The sequence below is a fragment of the Triturus cristatus genome, chromosome 7 (genome assembly GCF_964204655.1).
Source record: "Triturus cristatus chromosome 7, aTriCri1.1, whole genome shotgun sequence".
Lineage (NCBI taxonomy): Eukaryota > Metazoa > Chordata > Amphibia > Caudata > Salamandridae > Triturus > Triturus cristatus.
The window spans coordinates 560,389,981-560,411,844 of NC_140590.1; the positions used below are offsets into that span (position 1 = coordinate 560,389,981).

Sequence of the window (21,864 nt, forward strand, 5' to 3'; positions counted from 1 at the left end):
AAAATTCTGCGTTCCACGGCTCGTGGAATTTTTTGCTTGTTCGCGTTCTCAAAATGCGTGTTTGCGAGATATTTCCCCCCGAGCACCCAAACAGCGTTCGCGAACAGGAACAAAGCATCACGAACATGCAATTCCACGTGTTTGAGGAATTTCTGCGTGCTCACGGAGATTTTTTACCGTTTCGCAGAGCTTTGCGCATCCCCTATAATGGACGCCCATCTGCCTCCAGAAAGGCCACTCAGGCCCCACTAGACCACAGGTGAAATCTGAACACACCAGACACAGATCAAATCGGCACCCAAGGCTGCCAAAAAGCTGGAACTTCGATACCGGCCCCTTGGCCATTCCCCTAGTCTAATCCGACCTTGCCTGGAGGTCTGCGAAAGGGCAAAGTTTGCTCCCGCAAAAATTTCTCCCAGGACATCAATTCTACTTTGTGTGTTCTAGCACTCATCTAAGTTGTAGCAGCCACGAGCTACAAGTGACTGGAGAGTTGAGACCCCGGTTACCCTGTGCTAAATAGTATACATGCGGTTGGAAAATCAGTAAAAGAATGAGGCACATATAATTTTGCCTATTGTGATTAATTACTCATCTGGCTGTGTATGCATCATACCCCTGCAAGGTACCTCACTTCTTAGAATGTGGTTTTCCTCATAAATTGGCCCAGTTGATTTTATACAAGGGCGACTACTGTCATTTTATGACAAGCCCGTCTGCGCCCGTCCGCGGCCGGCCGGGGCTAGGGGCGACCCACTATGCCCAATTTACATCTTACTCAGCTACTGAACTGCGAAACTATCAGGCGATTTGGCCCATTGATCCCCGCTTAAAATCCTACCTATCTGCTATAGGGATCCTCAACCCCAGGTATGGGTCGCTTGCACTCCCTATTCTACTGATTAGAGAGTGCCCACCGGCCAAATCAGAAGCCACACCGGTCCCCATCTCTCCCCCGCTCTTAAACAAGACGTGCATGGTGTTTAACTATCTAAACACTCTCTCGTTGGTCAAACATCAATTAGAAATCTTTCACTTACTTGACTCCAATAAACCCGACATACTCCTTCTCTCAGAGACTTGGCTTACCGCCGACTCCCTACCGACATCCTGGCAGCAATTCCTACGGGGTACTATATACTCCAGACCAACAGATCCCTGGGAAAACCTGGCGGAGGAGTTGCTGCCATCATCCATCATAAACTCAAATTTACTACTTTAACAGCTATTGGCATACCGTCTGTTGATAGTCTCATTTTAAAATTCGACTCCCCTCACTTCCCTTTTATCTGTGCTCTCTTCTACAGACCCCCCCAATACATGCCCTCTTTTCCACAGCTGGCAGGTGAATTGATCTCCCAACTAGTCATCAATAATGCTAAAACCATTATTATAGCTGACTTCAATTATTGGCCCTCAGACACTAAGGAAAGCACTAGCTCTTTAGAATTTACAGACCTCCTCTCCGGGCTAAACTGTATCCAGCATGTACACACTGCTACTCCCGTCAAGGGTCACATCCTGGATCAGGTATGGACTGCCAACCTGGATATTACATCCCTTTCCATCTCTCCATGTTCTTGGTCAGACCATCATATTATCCACTTCTCCTTGGATTGCTCTCCCCTCGCTAAACCCCCGTCCCTGGGCAAGCACTGGGCTAGAAACTGGAATCAGGCCAACAAGGACGATTTCCGTTCCTTATTAAAGACTTCCATCCCTGCTGGATTGCCTTAATAATCAGGCTTCCGCCATCAAGTGCTGGCTTGACTCAGCCAGCAATGCCGTTACTCCCTTTAAATTATCTAAACTCCAACGTCCTCACGACGCCCAACGCTGGTTCTCCAACGAACTAAAAACAAACAAATTAGCACTCAGACAGGCTGAGCGCAGCTGGAGATGTGATTACTCCATGGAAAGAAAAGCTACCTACATTAGTCTTTTAAACGACTACAAAAAATCTATCATTCAGGTCAAATCCACGTACTTCTCCCTGAAAATTACCAACTCAGCAACCAAAACCAAAGACATATTCGCTATAGTCGACGAACTATCCCTACCAGACAGAGTAACTATTAAACCACTCCCCTCCCAACTGTTATGCGATTCTCTTAATGACTATTTAATGGAGAAAATCGCCACTATCAAAAACAGTATCCCCCCGCCCGCTCTCCCTACAAACTCCCCGATCACGTTTAAGAACCTGCAGGTGCTATATCAAATACCCCTGATCTCGAAAGAGGAATTTCTTGCTCTAGTAAAAAAAGTTGGATCAGGCTCCCCAACAGACCCCTGTCCCCCTCATATTCTACAAGAAGCGTTCTTCACATGTCCTGATCCCCCTTTAGCACTTCTCAACAAATCTTTGAAACTAGGCTTAGTTCTGGACTCTTTTAAAATTGCCGAGGTTGTCCCTATCCTCAAGAAACCCAACGCCGACCCTTCAATACTCACCAACTTTCGTCCGATTTCCCTACTTCCTTACCTCAGTAAGATCCTAGAAGCTCATGTCGCCAAATGTATCAGCTCCTTTATTGAACTCTCGTTGTTTCTTGATCCCCAGCAGGCTGGCTTCAGACCAGCTCATTCTACAGAGCTGGTCATACTTGCAGTCATGGACGAACTCAGAAGGGGGGCCGACCACAACATCTCTCAGGCCCTTATCATCCTGGACCTCTCAGCTGCGTTCGACACGGTCGACTATAATCTTCTGATTGACCATGTCGGAAGCGCCGGTATCCAGGGAACCGCCCTGAAATGGATCTCCTCCTTTCTTGATAATCGGTCCCAGGCAGTCCGCCTGGCCACTTTCTCAGCTAAGAGGGTACGTCTGACCTGCGGAGTCCCTCAGGGGTCCTCTCTCTCCCCCCTTCTTTTCAACCTTTACATGCTCCCCCTGATTCGCTCCCTACGTAACTGCGAGGGGGCCACTTTTAATTACGCCGACGACCTTCAACTAGTGTTTAAAATTGACTCCTCCACCACGTCTGTTTCAAATTTTCAGTCCACCTTGTACCTCATCAGTAACTGGATGAACTCAATTGAAACTCAATCCTGACAAAACTGAGCTTGTCCTGACTGGCGGTACCTCCAACCCTTGGAACGCCAATTTTTGGCCCCCTCTCTTAGGTAACCCTCCCCAACCTGCTGACTCCGTGAAAAGCCTTGGGGTCATCATAAGTAAAGATCTGTCCATGAAAGCCCAAATTGGCGCAGTTGTATCATCGTGCTTTTTTCATCTTCGTAGAATCCGAAAGATCTCTAGATTTCTGACCACCGAGGCCCTTACCTTGGTTTCTTCTGGCCCTGGTCATCTCCCGTATTGACTATGCCAATTCACTCTATGTTGGCATCCCGGCTTACCAGCTTCACCGTCTACAACTGGTCCAGAACCAAGCAGCCAGGCTCATTTTCCACCAACCAAGACATCAACATGTCCGCCCCTTGATGAAGAGCCTCCATTGGCTTCCGGTTGCAAATCGCTGCGCATTTAAATTGGGCTGCACTATTTTTAAAGCCCTGGCCGGTCAAGGCCCAGCCTTTATCTCATCCCTGATACTTCGTTACACTCCTTCACGCTCTCTTCGCTCCTCTCACTCAAATTTGCTCGTCGTCCCTCCCTTCAAGCGGAAAAAACACGGCGGCCTTAGATTTTCTCTCCTGGCCCCCCAACTCTGGAATTCCCTTCCTACTGAGCTCAGGCTAGTAACCTCATGTTCCCGATTTAGAACTCTTCTTAAAACCCTCCTATTCTCACAGGCATATGAGTAGGCCCTGACTATCATACTTCTGCTGTATCTCCCCCACTAGCGCCATGAAACCGTCTGGTGTAAGAGCGCTCTATAAATATTATTAACATAACATTGTTGCACTCTATCCCATTATTATAAATGCCATTGACAGACATGGAGACACTGACATTGATACTGACACTGGAAAACAAACATGGGCATTGTTCACTGCAACAGTGACCTTCCCTGAGTACTCAGTGACAGTTGGACAACATCACACTGATACAGAGGTAATGAAACTAATCTGGGGACAATGGAACATCCCTTGCTGCCTCTGGGAAACATCTATGGATACAACGAAACACGGACACTAGGACAATTAAACATTGATGTTGACAAACATTGACATTGGAATAGTGACACTTGGACCGTGTCGGATACACTGATGCTGCCAAAAGGGACACGTGGGACATGGGGCGCCAAAATTGACATGGGCGAATGGTCGTTTATGACACTGATGGGGACTTAGCAACATTTATAGGAAAGGAAAGTATGAATGTGTTGGAAGGATTGGATGTGAATTAAGCTTAACGCCTCCCTAACCCTATACCTGTTACTTCAAATGACCATAATATAAGATGATTCAAGAAATCACCAAAGCTTGTTGTAGCGGTTAGAGGCTAGCTATATATCTTGAGATATCAGTATTAAGAACGTTGTTGTTTTCAAAAACTATCCAATCCTGTTCGCAAACCTGGTATCTCAACATGAACCTAGCCTCTAATCGAATCAAGTGTCTTTGGTTATTTCTTCCATCACCTTATATACTGATATGGGGATACTGAGAGAAAAACATTGTGAGTGACACTGACCTCGGCACTGAAACTTGCAACAGTAATAGTAATTTGTTGACTCGACCAACTCGAAGAAAAAGAGAGAGAAAATGACACAAGGCGCGATGAGATAAAAAGGTAACGTGCGATAAAGAGAAGCTTGTATGCAGATAACGAAAACCACAAGGGCTGTTCAACATCTCCCCCCACCCCTTTTCATTTAACTGAGGCTGCTGGCACCTTTCTTGGCAGTCTTCTTTCTCTGAACATTGATATGCGCAGTGTTGGATTGCTTCTTAATAATTACGAACGCCCTCTTCTGCAGTAGACCGCGTGGCCTAATGGATAAGGCGTCTGACTTCGGATCAGAAGATTGAGGGTTCGAGTCCCTTCGTGGTCGTTAGTTTTTAGACACTTGCATAAATGTGTACATTTTTTGGGTTAGCTCTAAATATTAGCACCAACAAATAGTTATTTAAGTAACTTTAGATTAACTATGTTTTTTCTTTTATTGGTTCTGATAGTAAACCGTCGTAAAACAAACAAGGAAGAATGTGGGAGGCAAATAGAGGGTTACGTTCGGCACGCGTGACTGTAGTGTAAGGTCAGAGTATCTAGCCCATGTACAAATCACACAGTAGCTGGATGAGTGTGTATGCCGAGACAAGTAAATGTGCGTACTTCTGTTTCTGCACGTGCACCAAAGTACCCCGCATCATTTGTTGTGCTGAAACGAACAAAGAATAAAGAAACGCTGTTATAACGGAACAGCCCCAGTGGCCTAATGGATAAGGCACTGGCCTCCTAAGCCAGGGATTGTGGGTTCGAGTCCCATCTGGGGTGGATCAATGTCATTTTTCCTTCTTTTACCTGGACCGAAGCATTATTGAACCTACCGGTTTGCAGTAGCGCAGGGAGCCCAAGTGAAGGTCGAAAGAGAGAAATTATAAAGTGAAGTGTTACTGAGTCTGACTGGGAGATAATGTATTTGCGCGAGAGGTAATCGTGTATTTCGGACTTCTACGAATTTAAACAATGTTTGTTTGAACTGTAGTGTTTTGTGGTAATTCCTTCAGAGATGTGTTTGTGTGATGGCCTGTAAAACGCCGCCCCCAGACAATTTATGTGTACTTCCGCGTAGGCTGAGCCCCGCAATGCCCTGAATTTTTAACCTTCGTCTTGCTTGTAACTCAGAATGTTTACAAGATGGAAGTATGCGGAAGAAAAAAAATATTGCCCTGCGCCTGCGCAGGAGCACTCACTATAGAAAGTGTCATGGCAACGGCCTGATACATATAGCCCCAGTGGCCTAATGGATAAGGCACTGGCCTCCTAAGCCAGGGATTGTGGGTTCGAGTCCCATCTGGGGTGGTTGGATAAATCATTTTTTTAATGTTATTGTCAAGTGTCCTATTTTGTTTGAATCTTCAGTCTCGTGCACTGCAGCGTAATGGATTCGATCTTCAGTCGCATGCACTGCAGCGTGATGGCTTCGTTAGGAGTCCGGTAAATTCTCTTGACACAAACTTTAATCATCCACTGCAGTGGTATATTGCACCTGACCGTGAAAATATTTATTTAAGATTATACATTATTCATTCACTCGCCCAGGTAGAAATCGTAACTATCTGCCGCAAAGCTTCATATGGCACCAGTGGCCCGATGGGGAAGACGTTTAAAACGGATTCATAGTTGGAGACCCATCTGGGGGTGAAACAAATTTATTTTTGTGATTGTGTATCCAATTCTGCTCTGCAGTCTTCACTCTTAAGCACAATAGGGCTGAAACATGATGGATTAACCTGTTCACTTAAGCGCTGACATTTCAAACTTTGATCACCGCAGCATGGATATTTTTGAAGATTGTATTTACTTGTTTCATACCTAACTAGTAGCAACAAGTGGGTAGACATCGGTTATGGAGAAAGTACTTGCAGCTTGAGATGAGATGAAGTAGTAAGTAGCCCCAGTGGCCTAATGGATAAGGCACTGGCCTCCTAAGCCAGGGATTGTGGGTTCGAGTCCCATCTGGGGTGGAGAAAAGATGTGTTTTTTGCAGTTTATCCAGTTTTGTCAGGGTCTTTACTCTCATCTATATTAGGACTGTAAGGTGGGTGAAGGGGATGTCAAATGTGTACATCTAGTAGCTGAATTTCACAATATGAAACCAGAAAAACGCATGATCATTCACGGCTTCCCATTTGACCACATTGTGTGATTCTCAGCAATTGTTTTAGTTCACTTTCGCTTCTTTTTCTTCATGATCACTTATAAAATGACCGTGAAATACATGAGCTCAAGATGTGCACTGTACGAATCCAATTCCTGTGTATGATTTTATAAACTATAATGTTGTCCGTGCCTAATAACAACCTAGGCCTCCCAAAGACCTCATATTACAAGTGACTTGCCTCTTAGTTTATTGTTGCAATTGTTGTCAGTGTGGGCGGAAGGAAGAATGAATGTTTATTAAATTAATGTTAGAAAAATATCACTTAAAATAATCACTTCTCAAGGCACTGAAATATTCCGATGTACAAGGTGAAACGGTTCTGCATGTTAATGAAATACATTTTTAGAATTTTGAAGCGATTTTATCATATTTTTATACGTTTGCTCAAATAAGTCTTTAAAAATAAGTGTTCCTAAAGTTATGTGGTGCAGGAAATTTAGTCTCTTCCTTTCTATAACTTCAATTAACCTGAAAATAAACTCTTGCCCGTTTATTTAACAACTTTTTAATGTTAGGACTGATTCGAGTTAACAGTACCCCAGTGCTGCTGTGGAGCAGGGGGGCGCATCTAAAGGCGAGATGGGGCCGTACTTTGAGCATCACTTAACAAGGCTGAATGTACAGTTCCTTTATAAGGTCTTGGAATTCAGAGGTGACTTGCAGTACCCTTTCAATGTACAACAGATGGTATTTTATTTCATGTTATACATTTCTATGACATCATCCTTCACACAAATCATTTAAATCCTTAGGGGCACATTTACGTTCCCTGGCACATCCCTGCAAGTCAGCAACGGCGGCGTAAATGAGGCGCAAGGGGCTTGTAAATCTGCCCCAGAATGTTTACAAGATGGAAGTGTGCTCTAGAGAAAAGGTTCCTGGCAGTCATAAATTGTCTTACTATGGCAAATTTTCCTACCACGGGTGCAGAGAAATCCACAGTGGTAAACTTCCCACATGGGATGCGAAGTGGTTGTTACAAGGTGTGGTTTTCTCTGTAAATTAACAACCACAAATCTATGTTTAAGGGCATTCATAAACTCCTGCCCGACCCCTTCACACCCAGAAATGGTTGGAAAGTTACTCCAGCCAGGATCTGGATTAACCCTCATTGTAGGATGGGACCGAGAATCCAGAAATGGATAATAGCACATTTTGTGGTGGTGTTGGGGAAGATGGTTCTGCCATGGAGAAAAAAAAGAATTGTAAAAAAAAAAATGACTCATTTGCTCAGCTGATTACATTCCCCATGTGCTGAAGTCTAGCTATGAAATTTTTTGCATAGGAAGAATAGGGGTCCAAAGGAAATGCAACATGACATTCCTGGAAGTCTGCTTCTGGAGCAGATTTCCCCATATACTTCTGGGAATGTTTGTGAATTGAAAAAAAGTAAAAGCATTTCAGCTGGACATGTTCATCTCTGTCTATATTTTTACATTTGGTTTCGTGAGTCGGGCTGGTGCTTTTTGCTGTCAGAATTCATAGATTTATTGAAGGCAACATTCATCTGTTGCTTCTAAGCAGTTCTGAAGGGGAACTGGCCCTATATTCCAGTACTTCAGTTTAGCCACCATTCCAAAGTGCTTGATTTCCTAGCAGCTGGCCAGCGACACAAGACCCGTCCCCTATCAGAAAAATGTGCAGCCTGTGACAGAAACATTGATAGACAGCAGATATTTATTTGTGTTATGGGTGCAACAGCGCATATATAGTAGGCTCATCACAGTACCTGCTCAGTAATAAGTTATCATCTTAATTTCTGTGCCAGAAATAAAATAACATCAGAATAACTGCTGTTACTCACCAAGATGCTGCAGTCATATGTCAGGATGCTGATTCCCAAAATGCCTGCTCTTCAGTATTGTGTTCTACGCACACACAAAAATACAAAGGTACTCACTGTGCCGGTGTTGTTGTTTAAACATTAGGGTCGTTCAAATATACCAGGTCTACTTCTCTTCAAGGGGCTTGAGCGGGTGAAAGATACAGATTACTCGCAGATAGTATGGAAAACCCATAGTCGAGTTCAATTCTATGTCAGGACCAGAGGCTAGAATTATGCTCCACTTTCTGCACTTTAGTGATTGTAGCAGCTTTAACTCAACATTAAGAACTATCTTTTTCCTGAAATACTGGGAAAAGGAAGTAGAAAAAAACTGTAACCAGTTCCAGTCCACAATGACCTTTTGTTTAGAGGTTTCATTTCACCTCTGTAGTGCTCTTTTCACTCTCAATCAATCTGGTGATTTGTAGAGCGCTACTTGTCACCCATGAGGGTATCCAGGCGCTGGCAGGGTCCGGTTGATTAGCAGAATATAGGTCTTCAGGGACTTTCAGAACTCTAGAAGAGACGGGGAGATCCATAGATGAAAGAGTAGCTCGTTCAATGTCTTCGCTGCTAGGTAGGAGAAGATGCGACCTCTGCATCTGCTATGTCAGATGCGGGGGTGAGGGTTAGATAAGGAACACAGAGCAGAGGTGTCTGGTGGACATCAGCTGTTCCTCCGCAAGGGCGGAGGAGCATCGCCCTACTGACTCAGCCAGCAGCTGAAAAATAAAATGATATTGTTTTATTTCTCAGCAGCTAGCTGAGCCAGCGTGTGTGGAGACGCGTGGGCCGGGCCATGGAGTAAAGTGCACTAGTAACTGTACATGTTTGTTTGGCCGGCCAAACAGACATGCGCAGTTAGGTTTCTCCAACTCAGCTGTATTGAACAGCCGGGTTAGAAAAACTGCACAGACTCCCTGTCCTGAGCGGAGCGTGAAACCAGCCCGCTCAGGCCAATCTCTGCCCTGATCTCATAAGATGAGAACAGGGCGGGGATTGCACAGGCAGTCTGCTGAAGTCTCAGTGTCTGCTGGGACCAGAAAGCAGAGGAGCTCTGAGGTGCGAGGTGGCAGAAGCTGCATGAGGTAAGTTTTCTTTTTCTTTTTTGTATTCCCCCCCTCACCTCACCACTGTTAATTTGCATCAGCCGCCACTGCTGGTGGACTGAAGAAAGTTCAGGCAGTGGTTTAATCAGGTGGGTCCACAGTTGTGTAGGGCCTTCTATGCATGAGTCAGGAGCTAAGACAACCACATAAGTAAGATTGTTCCATTTTGGTTACATACATACTTCTCATTAGCTGACTGTGTGAGCAGAGGGATTGGGAATGGGTTGGGCCACTGTGCCTGAGCTGGTTCTGGTGCTGCTGCTTTTATGACGAATATCACCATTCAAAGATTGTTCTCCTTCGACATGAGGTAATTGAAGGCACCTTTATACGTAATTCCCGTGTCTCCTCTCTCCGCTACACCTGCGCAAAACTGCAACATTACTAGCACTGGTCCATAGTCTTGAGACTTAAGGGCAGGTGAAATAGAACATATGCAGTGCAAGGGTGGCCAGTCGGCATAACGGGCAGTAAGTTAGTTAGTAACTAAGTAATGCAAAGGCTCAAGTAATTGAGGATAGAATGCTGAAATATGAAGTAAGGGTGGCTTTTTGGGGGCACCAGAGTGCTAAGAGCACATTCTGTGTTGGAGCCAGATCCAAGGAAGGATTTTGAGTGGGATTCCCTACGGTAGGATCCAAGCCCCAATGGTTTCCTTTACGTTTAAGGTCACTGCTACTCCTCTAGTGTGGTGAGTAGACAAAATATCGGAAATGTAATATCGATATACAGAAATATCGAAGTTAAAATATCGATGGAACAAAATATCTCTGTTATTGATATCAATGTAAAAAATGTCGACATTGTTATGTGTAGTAAAATATTGAGGTATAGTATATCGAAAGACATAATATCGTGTTGTGAAAATATCGAAAAAGGATAGTATTCTGTGATTTTGTTATTTGTTAAAATTTATTGTTTATAAGTGTTAGAAAATGTTTATTTAAGTGTATTAAAAATAATAATTTTGTTTATATTAATATAATATTTTTAATTTTGATATATAATTTTAGGAGCGGGATGTTGGGTTTATAGGGGATAAGGGTGGGGAGTGTTTTAAAAATATATATTTTAAATAAAATATTTTAATACATTTTTGTACAATTTGAATTTAAATTTTGAACAAAATTGCAATATTTACATTTTAATTAGGAAAATATTTTTATTAGTGGGATGTTGTGTATATAGGGGTTAAGGGTGGGGAGTGTTTTGGAAATAAATATTAAATTAAATTTTTTATGAAATAATTTTACAAATAAATTTAGGAATAAAATTGAAAATTTAACATTTTAATAATAAATTAAATGTAATAAGTGGGAATTTGGGTTTATAGGGGATAAGGGTGGGGATTGTTTTAGAAATATATTTAATATTTTATATTTTATAAAAAAAAATGAAATTTCAAATTTGTTATTAAAATTAAAATTAAAAAATTTAAATAATAAAATAAATGTAATAAGTGGGATTTTGGGGTTATAGGGGATAAGGGTGGGGAGTGTTTAAGAAATAAATTTAATATTTTATATTTTATAAAAAAAATTAAATTTCAAATTTGGTATTAAAATTTAAATAATTTTTTTTTAATAATAAAATAAATGTAATAAGTGGGATTTTGGGGTTATAGGGGATAAGGGTGGGGAGTGTTTTTGAAATATATATAAAATGTAATATTTATAAAAAAAAAAATTACATTTAGAATTGTTCTTTCAATAAAAATTTAAAATTTTTAAGAAGATAATTATTTTAATAATAGGGATGTAGGATTTATAGGGGATAAGGGTGGGTAGTGTTTAGAAAATAGTAATTTTTAAAAAAAATCTAAAAAAAATAGTAACACTAATTCAATATAGATTGGAGTGGGAATAGTAAATTATTTATGGTCAGTGTCCAGCACCTACTCTAATTTATTATAGACTGGAGTGGGAATAGTAAATTATTTATGGTCACTGTCCAGCACCTACTTTAATTTATTGTAGACTGGAGTGGGAATAGTAAATTATTGATGGTCACTGTCCAGCACCTACTCTAATTTGTTATAGACTGGAGTGGGAATAGTAAATTATTTATGGTCACTGTCCAGCACCTACTCTAATTTATTATAGACTGGAGTTGGAATAGTAAATCATTTATGCTCAGTGTCCAGCACCTACTCTAGTTTATTATAGACTGGAGTGGGAATAGTAAAATATTTATGGTCACTGTCCAGCACCTACTCTAATTTATTATAGACTGGAGTGGGAATAGTAAATTATTTATGGTCACTGTCCAGCACCTACTCTAATTTATTATAGACTGGAGTTGGAATAGTAAATCATTTATGGTCAGTGTCCACCACCTACTCTAATTTATTATAGACTGGAGTGGGAATAGTAAATTATTTATGGTCAGTGTCCAGCACCTACTCTAATTTATTATAGACTGGAGTGGGAATAGTAAATTATTTATGGTCACTGTCCAGCACCTACTTTAATTTATTATAAACTGCAGTGGGAATAGTAAATTATTTATGGTCAGTGTCCAGCACCTACTTTAATTTATTATAGACTGGAGTGGGAATAGTAAATTATTGATGGTCACTGTCCAGCACCTACTCTCATTTATTATAGAGTGGAGTGGGAATAGTAAATTATTTATGGTCACTGTCCAGCACCTACTCTAGTTTATTATAGACTGGAGTGGGAATAGTAAATTATTTATGGTCACTGTCCAGCACCTACTCTAGTTTATTATAGACTGGAGTGGGAATAGTAAATTATTTATGGTCAGTGTCCAGCACCTACTCTAATTTATTATAGACTGGAGTGGGAATAGTACATTATTTATGGTCAGTGTCCAGCACCTACTCTAATTTATTATAGACTGGAGTGGGAATAGTACATTATTTATGGTCAGTGTCCAGCACCTACTCTAATTTATTATAGACTGGAGTGGGAATAGTAAATTATTTATGGTCAGTGTCCAGCACCTACTCTAATTTATTATAGACTGGAGTGGGAATAGTAAATTATTTATGGTCAGCGTCCAGCACCTACTCTAATTTATTATGGAATGGAGTGGGAATAGTAAATTATTTATGGTCAGTGTCCAGCACCTACTCTAATTTATTATAGACTGGAGTGGGAATAGTCAATTATTTATGGTCACTGTCCAGCACCTACTCTAATTTATTATAGACTGGAGTGGGGATAGTAAATTATTTATGGTTACTGTCCAGCACCTACTCTAATTTATAATAGACTGGAGTGGGAATAGTAAATGATTTATGGTCACTGTCCAGCACCTACTCTAGTTTATTATAGACTGGAGTGGGAATAGTAAATTATTTATGGTCACTGTCCAGCACCTACTCTAATTTATTATAGACTGGAGTGGGAATAGTCAATTATTTATGGTCACTGTCCAGCACCTACTCTAATTTATTATAGACTGGAGTGGGAATAGTAAATTATTTATGGTTACTGTCCAGCACCTACTCTAATTTATAATAGACTGGAGTGGGAATAGTAAATGATTTATGGTCACTGTCCAGCACCTACTCTAGTTTATTATAGACTGGAGTGGGAATAGTAAATTATTTATGGTCACTGTCCAGCACCTACTCTAATTTATTATAGACTGGAGTGGGAATAGTAAATTTTTTATGGTCACTGTCCAGCACCTACTTTAATTTATTATAGATGGGAGTGGGAATAGTAAATTGTTTATGTTTACTGAGCAGCAGCTACTGTATCCTATTGTACAGTGGAGTGGTAATAGGAAATTATTCATGTTTACTGTCCAGCATCTATCTACTACAATTAAGGTGCCGATCACGATCCGGTAAAAAATGTCCCCGTACGACTCGTATCGGGTCTTTTTACCGTACGAATCGTACAAGTGCCGTACGAACTGGCAATCACGATTCGCATGGTAAAAAGTCCATACGAACCGCACTGGGAATATTTCCCCACACGTCCTCGGGTCGGAAAATGTGTCCGACACGTCCTCGTACGATTCACCGTACAAACGTGAAAGGTGAACTCCGACCGGGGAATCACGATCCATCCCGGGCGTCCGAATGTACAACCGTATGGTGAAAAGACCGTCCGCACCGAACTCCCATAACAACCATGGAGACGTCCAAACAGGTGCCCGGTACGTGCCGTACCCCCCCCGCCCGCGTAGGTACGCGCCGACCCCCCCCCAGCCCCCGTAGGTACGCGCCGACCCCCCCCCAGCCCCCGTAGGTACGCGCCGACCCCCCCCCAGCCCCCGTAGGTACGTGCCGACCCCCCCCCCCAGCCCCCGTAGGTACGTGCCGACCCCCCCTGTGTGTACACCCGTGTACGGTGCGTACCCCCCCGTGTACGCTCGAGTCGAACCCCCCCGTGTACGCTCGAGTCGTACCCCCACCCGTGTATGTACGGTGCGTACCCCCCGTGTACGCTCGAGTCGAACCCCCCCGTGTACGCTCGAGTCGAACCCCCCCGTGTACGCTCGAGTCGTACCCCCACCCGTGTATGTACGGTGCGTACCCCCCCGTGTACGCTCGAGTCGAACCCCCCCGTGTACGCTCGAGTCGAACCCCCCGTGTACGTTCGAGTCGTACCCCCACCCGTGTATGTACGGTGCGTACCCCCAGCGCGTAGCGCTGGGGGTACGCACCGTACATACACGGGTGGGGGTACGACTCGAACGTACACGGGGGGGTTCGACTCGAGCGTACACGGGGGGGTTCGACTCGAGCGTACACGGGGGGGTTCGACTCGAGCGTACACGGGGGGGTACGCACCGTACACGGGTGTACACACAGGGGGGGTCGGCGCGTACCTACGGGGGCTGGGGGGGGTCGGCGCATACCTACGGGGGCTGGGGGGGGGTCGGCGCGTACCTACGGGGGCTGGGGGGGGTCGGCGCGTACCTACGGGGGCTGGGGGGGGGTACGGTGCGTACCGGGCCACCTACTCTGGTCGATTCGCGCCGTACTTCGCTTTTGCGGCACTTTTTGGGTGCCGTGAAAATATTGCCGTCCGGACTGCTGTCGGTTCGAATCGTAATTCCTGGTTCGTGAAACGCTGCCTGAAAGCGTCCCGACGTCACGTCGCAGCATTCCCGGATCACATTCGTATGTATATTTTCGTCGGTCGGTGTTTTTTACGATTCGTACGGAAATGGTGTTTCCGTGCGAATCGTAATTCCATGTTTGTACAGTTTTACGACCGGGTACGAGTCGGACGGGGAATTCGCTCCGACCGACGGTTCGTACGCGGTTTTTAACGGATCGTAATCAGCACCTTATTGTAGATTAGAGTGGAAATAGGTAATAGTTTATGTTTAGTGTTTTAAGTATTTATCATGTTTTGTTATAGTTTGTAGTCATAATAGTATGTAAATTGTGTATATTTGTTATTATTGATTTAATTAATTTAAATAGCATTGGAAGTGTAGAATTAGTTATTTTTACTTTGGAACATGTACTGTGATTATTGTTAAGTGCAGTGGTTATAGTATATTTTGAGGTTTACTGTCTGGTATTTCATTAAATTAAATTACATTGATACAGCAATAGTAAAAAAATATTTAAGTGTATATTAATTGTATTTTATTATTATATATTGGATTTGTACTAATTAATTAAATATTTATAGTTTAGGATAATAAATACACTTAAAGTTTTAATATGATATGTTTATTGATATATTTAATGTTATTAGTAGGAAAAAAATATGAATATTTTGTATTGGAATAATGGGTAATGGTATTCTGTAATTTTATAATATTTATTGATTTTTATTTTTGTAAAAACAATTTTTTCTATATGTTAAATATTGATAATATAAGGTAAATATAAATAATCAGAGAACCACAATTAATAAGACAAGAACATGGTTTTTATTGTAGTTTTTGTAATTTTTTATTGTTTATTCATTTGAGTAAGATCATTCAGAAATATCATTATTTACATTGTAATAAAATTCAAACATATTGAATATAGGTCAGAACAAATGTTATGTACATTTACTATATTTTGTACAATTTTTTAGTAAATTAAAATTATTTATAATGTAGTAGAATTTTGTGTTTTAAATTAAATTTAACATAGCAATAAGTTTTGTAAATCTTTATACAAAACTTTTGGCAAATATTTTCATATATAAACATTTTAATATTTGTAGTACAAACATGTTATAAGTTTTTTATTAATATTACTATGTAAAATATTAATATTAAGTTTTTTTTTACAATGTTTTCAAAACAAACATATTTTTAACATAAATAAAATGTTAGCATTCATGCTAAATATTTGTAACAATTTTTCATACATTGTTTTGTAGTATTTTCTTTTTAGAAATTATAATAATAAATATTTTATATTTTGTAATATTTATTTTTATAATTTTACACATGAGGAACATTTGTTGACAATTTTTAGGTACATGAAAAAAATAGGTCTATTTTAGCTAAATAATAGAAAATATTTGTGTGTGAATTTACTTTTTACCTGATTTAATGAGGGTTTTTTGGTATAGTTAAATGTTTTATTATGTTTTGGGCCCTCTATTTTGTAACCCGGTAATGTTGTTTTGGGTCATTTGATTTGAAGGGAAGCTCGCGGTTGGGAGTTACTTCGCGTTGTGAAAGGTAAGGTTTGTTTTATATGTTTTAGATGGTTTAAAACTTTATTTTGAGCCTAGTTAGATACTGTTTAGTGTAGCTGTATATATATTAGTTATATTTGGAAATGTTATGTGTTAGAGTTGCGTGTTGTGTTTTTACGTGTTTTTAACGTTGTGTAGGCATGTTTCGAGAGTTAGGTTTAAGGTGTTTAATGTATATTTAGAACTCTTTTAAATCTAGTACTATTGTTAGTAAGTGTTTATGTGTTGTTTTATGTGGGTGGGAATGTATGTTGCTTTGTTTTTATACTTTCTTTTCTAGGTTCTTCGTTTCGGATGGAGTCGTTTTTTTTTAAAGAAGTGTGTGTTCGTTTTATTGAACAATATGTTTTTTACACTTCTTTAAATGTTTCGGTTTTCATGAATCGTTTTTTAATATTTTTAACTATTTTCGGGTTTTTCATGGTTTTTCGAAGGATATTTGGTGAATGGATTATGGATTTAATCGACAGTTGTATTTTTGCATTTTTTTTTGGGAAGCTTTTTTTTTATGTTTGGATTGCGTAAGCAGGAAATGGATTTTTCAGAGTTTGGAATAAACTTGGTAAGTTAATTTATTATTATTTCTTGTGGGTGGGTATTGTTTAATATTATTGTTTATTTTTATTTTATTACAAATATTATTAATGTGTGTTAATATATTTTTGACAATATGTATAAATATGTTACACACAGTAATTATTTTTGTAATAAGATCAATATATTTTATGTGTTTGATATTATTGAAAATGAGTAATTAGTCATTTATTTGTATTGGTCTTTTAAAGAAGTGTTTTAGCTATGATGTTTAGGTATTCTAGGCCTTTGGTAGTAGGGTACAATTTTACTTGTTGCTCTGGATATTTATACATTTGTTTAGTTTATTTTGAGGTTTTTGGAGTTAGCTGAGTTATGGATTGTTCCATTCGGAACTCTTGATAACTCTGTTCTTTTTGTAGGCATGATAGAAATCTTTCTAGTGTTGGTTTTGTTCTGCCTGTTGATTGCAGGAAGGCGTTATGCCATCCTTCAACTGTGTTATTAGTTTTTGATTCTCCATGTGTTTCTGTATACGTTCCACCAGGGAATTAAGAATTTAGGGTTTCTTCTGTGGCCAGATCTATGTAGTCTGCCGACCCATGTATCTTCGAAATAGTCCAATAGTGAACTTAGTTTTTCTTCATTTTGTTTGTAGAAGGCACTGTCTATTAAAATGTTGTAATGTTCTGTTACGTCTGTGTCAGGTACATAAGCTAGTGCTATTAGTTTTTTTATTTGATATGCGAAAGCTGAATTAGTTGCATATTCAATGCTTAGGGCTGAGTTTTGCATGTGTCTGTATAGGCACTGATTAAAATGATAGTAACAGCCTTGGATGGAGGTATGGGGTTGTGTTTTTAATATAGTATTAATCATTGCATGTTCAAAATCTAGGATTATTTTTTGTGGGGAAAAGTTATTTGTTTTTTGTTTTATTGTATTTAATAGTTCAGTGTATGTGGAGTTATGTTTGTTTGGTAATAATGTGTAAATTAATGGTATATTGCAATTGTGATATAGGACATGTATTGTATATAGTTGGAAAAAGGGTTTGGGACATATGGTAAAAGTCCCATCCATCATCCAGTTTTGTGATTCTTGTAGTTTACAGAGATTATTAGCTGTTCCAAATATTATTATTCTTCAGTCATTGTTTTTATTATCAAAAATGACAAATGGTTCTATGCTTAAAGTTATACTTTGTTCTGGACTTAGAATAACTTCACTATATGTGTGAGGAATTGGGGTTGAAGTAGTAGTGTTTTTTTTAGTACGTGCTATAGTTCTTTTGAGTGAAGTTACAGATGGCATTTGTGTAGTAGCAGTTTTAGGAATTTTGGGAAGCTGCTCTTTTAAAATTACACTTGTAGGTTTTTGAGAACTTGTGCTAGCTTCCTTTATAGTTTCTAAAGCAGATCTGACTTCTATTTCAGTAATGTTTGGTGGATGGTTATGTTCTCTAGTGTACAGTACTGTTGTTTGTCTTGTTGTAGCACGCCCATAGCACTTATTAGAGTAGTATTTAGTGCATTTCCAGTTAACTTTTAAACCATACACTTTTTCCTGTGTGTAAGTGTATCCCATATAGCATAGTAACATTTTTCCCTTCTGGCTTGTTATGAATTCTGCTCCTTCCGTCATTTTGATGTAGCTTTATCTATGAAAAATATATATTATAGTTATTATATATGCTGTTGTATGAATTTCAGTAGAAAGAAACCAAGATTTAGTTACAATATACTTACAAAGTTGGTTTTGATGTGTTTGAGTAGAATGCTTTTTATTCTTTATTTGTGGAATTTTCTTCTAGTATTTTCTTTCTCTGGAAAATAAAAGTAAATTTGTTTTAATAATTGTTTCTATATTTTTATAGGGAATGGTTAGGGGATTTGTAATTGGGATTTAATTAGGGTGGTATTTTAATCTATTAGTTGATTTTTGGTTGTGAAATACTTACTTTTTAGTTGTATCTTTTTTGGTGCTGTTCTGTATTTTCTTAGTTTCTTTTGGAGTTTCCTGTAGTGAAAACATGAAATAGAAAGAAGACATTTATTTATTTATAGTGTATGTATATTGTAATTACAATTTATTAGATTTGAGTCTTAATGAGTATAATATAGTTAACTTACTTTTGATAGTTTTAAATATTTGCTCTATGTTGATTTCCTTATATCTGCAGTTGCAATCCAGTAGATTTTCTTCTTCATTCAATTTCGTTTTTTTGGTTCTGGACTGTGAATGAAGTAGAACTTCTTTTTATAGTGCTTTGGATGTTGTAATCTGTGTTTTATTGGTTAGTTTGAATTAGGAGTGTTTTTATTGGTTAGTTCCAATTTGTTTTTTTTTATTCTGGTAGTTAGTTTCCTAATAAGGAAAACCCTAATTAGTGGTTTTGTGGTGTATTATTCTATATGTATTTTTCTAAACATTATATTATGTATTGTATGGATGAATTGATAAAGTATAATTTCATAATATAGTTGTTTAATGTAGGAAGGTTGTTAATAATGTTTTAGTAAATAGTTAAGTTTTTTAATCCATTTTTAAATGTAGTAAATATATTATTGTTTAATATTAATTTTGTGTAGAGTTAAAAGACATTATTTGGTGTTTATGTTGTTTGATTTTAGTCTTTAATTTAATTTTATATAGTCGATATTGGTAAAATGGAGATATTTTAGTGGTCGATATTTTAGTTTACGATATTTTGTAATGAAGTATATGTATATTAATGAGCGTCGATATTTAAGGATTTCGATAACTGTGTTTGCGATATTTTGTGTATCTATATTTATGTAGTTCGATATTGTGTGTTCGATATTTTTGTAATGTTTTAAATAAGTATGTGATGTCGATAATAATGTGATCGATAATTTTGTATCGATATATTTGTAGGTCGATTTTTTGTCTTTCGATATTGTGTCAGTGATTCCTCTGGTGTGTAATAGACCCATTGACTCTTTTCAGACTGATCACCACGAAGAAAAAAAGAACAAACTTTTGAAAGCACATCAGATGGCAAAAGACACATTAACAAATGCTGTATGAACATGCAGATAGCACCTCTCTTTCCAGTAATAACATAAAGCATACAAAAACTGAATTTGTTGCCATAAATATCTCTTTGCTGCTAGCACTGATAATTTTAGAAAAAGCCTATCAGAAAAAGGAAAAGCCAGTTCTCATTTGTGTTGTTTAAACTGCAGCTGCAGGTGTGCTCCTGGACCTGCCTTCATCTTTGCTGCTGTTTCTAGCAGGAGGCATTATGAAGTCACAACACAACTGTAGTTACTAGATTTAGCAGCTGCACCTTGTGGTTTTTACAGGTGACTGGAGACTTGACAATTCGACTGTTAAAAGGACATTAGAGACGGGGTTTATACAGGGATTGCTGTCTCTGGATGTATTGTATAACTTATTCCATACATCTGAGTTCCAATTGGGACGACAGGTACTGAGTGGTTGATGTGTTCTGACTACGGGCACTGTAAAGCCTGTGTAGCCCCAGTGGCCTAATGGATAAGGATTGTGGGTTTGTGTCCCATCTGGGGTGGTGGATGAAAAGTTTTTGTTGTTGTTGTCAAGTATCATATTTTTGTTAGCATCTTCAGTCTCATGCACCGCAGCGTGATGGATTCGATCTTCAGTCTCATGCACCGCAGCGTGATGGATTCGATCTTCAGTCTCATGCACTGCAGCGTGATGGATTCGATCTTCAGTCTCATGCACTGCAGCGTGATGGATTCGATCTTCAGTCGCATGCACTGCAGCGTGATGGATTCGATCTTCAGTCTCATGCACTGCAGCGTGATGGATTCGATCTTAAGTCGCATGCACTTCAGCGTGATGGATTCGATCTTCAGTCTCATGCACTGCAGCATGATGGATTCGATCTTCAGTCGCATGCACTTCAGCGTGATGGATTCGATCTTCAGTCGCATGCACTGCAGCGTGATGGATTCGATCTTCAGTCTCATGCACCGCAGCGTGATGGATTCGATCTTCAGTCTCATGCACTGCAGCGTGATGGACTCGATCTTCAGTCACATGCACTGCAGCATGATGGATTCGATCTTCAGTCGCATGCACTGCAGCATGATGGATTCGATCTTCAGTCTCTTGCACTGCAGCGTGATGGATTCGATCTTCAGTCTCATGCACTGCAGCGTGATGGATTCGATCTTCAGTCGCATGCACTGCAGCGTGATGGATTCGATCTTCAGTCTCATGCACCGCAGCATGATGGATTCGATCTTCAGTCTCATGCACTGCAGCGTGATGGATTCGAACTTCAGTCTCATGCACTGCAGCGTGATGGATTCGATCTTCAGTCTCATGCACTGCAGCGTGATGGATTTGATCTTCAGTCACATGCACTGCAGCGTGATGGATTCGATCTTCAGTCGCATGCACTGCAGCATGATGGATTCGATCTTCAGTCTCATGCACTGCAGCGTGATGGATTCGATCTTCAGTCTCATGCACTGCAGCGTGATGGATTCGATCTTCAGTCGCATGCACTTCAGCGTGATGGATTTGTTAACCAATTCCAGTAAATTCTACTGACTCAATCTTTAATCATCACATCAGTGGTGTTTTGCACCTGACCGTGAAAATATTTATGTAAAATTATGTATAATTTATTCAATCGTCCCGGCAGAAATCGTAACTATACGCCGCACGGGTACATACAGCACACAGTGGCCCGATGGAGTTTGAAAGTTCGAGACCTATCTGGGGATGAAAGAAATATGTGTTTGTGGTTGGATATCCAATTTTGCTGTGGTCTTCACTCTTAAGCACATTAGGGCTGAATGTGATGTGAAACCGGTTGGTTCACATAAACTCTGACATTTTAAACTTTAATCACCACAGCATGGGTATTTTTTTGAAGATTGTATGTACTTGTTTTATACCTACCTAGGAGCGACGAGTGGGTTTAACCTGTAGTTTGTCGA

General features: G+C 39.8%; 4 non-coding genes across 4 annotated transcripts; all 4 read left to right on the plus strand.

Moving 5' to 3' along the window:
- The first annotated feature begins 4,891 nt into the window (after positions 1-4,891).
- Positions 4,892-4,964, plus strand: TRNAR-UCG (transfer RNA arginine (anticodon UCG)). The gene has a single exon. It is a non-coding gene; the product is annotated as a tRNA-Arg (tRNA).
- Positions 4,965-5,334: 370 nt separating this feature from the next.
- Positions 5,335-5,407, plus strand: TRNAR-CCU (transfer RNA arginine (anticodon CCU)). Its single transcript has one exon. It is a non-coding gene; the product is annotated as a tRNA-Arg (tRNA).
- A 455-nt stretch (positions 5,408-5,862) lies between these two features.
- TRNAR-CCU (transfer RNA arginine (anticodon CCU)) lies at positions 5,863-5,935 on the plus strand. Its single transcript has one exon. It is a non-coding gene; the product is annotated as a tRNA-Arg (tRNA).
- Positions 5,936-6,527: 592 nt separating this feature from the next.
- On the plus strand, positions 6,528-6,600 carry TRNAR-CCU (transfer RNA arginine (anticodon CCU)). The gene has a single exon. It is a non-coding gene; the product is annotated as a tRNA-Arg (tRNA).
- The last annotated feature ends 15,264 nt before the right edge of the window (positions 6,601-21,864 follow it).